The sequence below is a fragment of the Penaeus monodon genome, chromosome 20 (genome assembly GCF_015228065.2).
Source record: "Penaeus monodon isolate SGIC_2016 chromosome 20, NSTDA_Pmon_1, whole genome shotgun sequence".
NCBI classification, from domain to species: domain Eukaryota; kingdom Metazoa; phylum Arthropoda; class Malacostraca; order Decapoda; family Penaeidae; genus Penaeus; species Penaeus monodon.
The window spans coordinates 46,299,812-46,300,309 of record NC_051405.1 but is presented as its reverse complement, the minus strand read 5'-3'; the positions used below and the strand labels follow the sequence as shown (position 1 = coordinate 46,300,309).

General features: G+C 32.7%; 1 protein-coding gene across 1 annotated transcript in view; it reads right to left on the bottom strand.

Moving 5' to 3' along the window:
- Positions 1 to 498, bottom strand: part of LOC119585881 (transcription initiation factor TFIID subunit 13-like) — a gene marked incomplete in the record, with an annotated part of 9,645 nt that overhangs the window by 6,494 nt on the left and 2,653 nt on the right.

Below are 498 nucleotides of genomic sequence, written 5' to 3'. Positions count from 1 at the left end.
TTGTTTTCACTTTGAACCATAAGTTTTAAGATTATTATGATTTATCAGTAGACCCCATGAAACTCAAATGTCACAATATTACAGAAATTATCTTCATATGATCTTATCTGTTCAAAATTTTAACAATAGAAATAACATTTTTTATAATCAAAAATAAGTATAGCTAGCCATCAGATGATTAGCACCTACAAAATTAAACAATCCCTTTAAGGCAATGACCTGATTTTACGTTGCAATAAGACTAGGCAGAATACAGCTCACCTCGTCTCATGTATAGAACATTCATCTAACAACCTGGCTCATAAAAGCCTTTGCCAGAATGCAGGCCAAACCCATATTAACAAGAGATTCCACAACCAGCTACAAGCTCTGAAGGTTGAAACTACACAAAATACTGTGATGCAAAGAAGTGAAAGGTAAAAAACATACTGTGCTACTATAACAAACACGCTAAAAAGCAAATTTAAGACCCAATACATAAACAATGGCATATCTAAC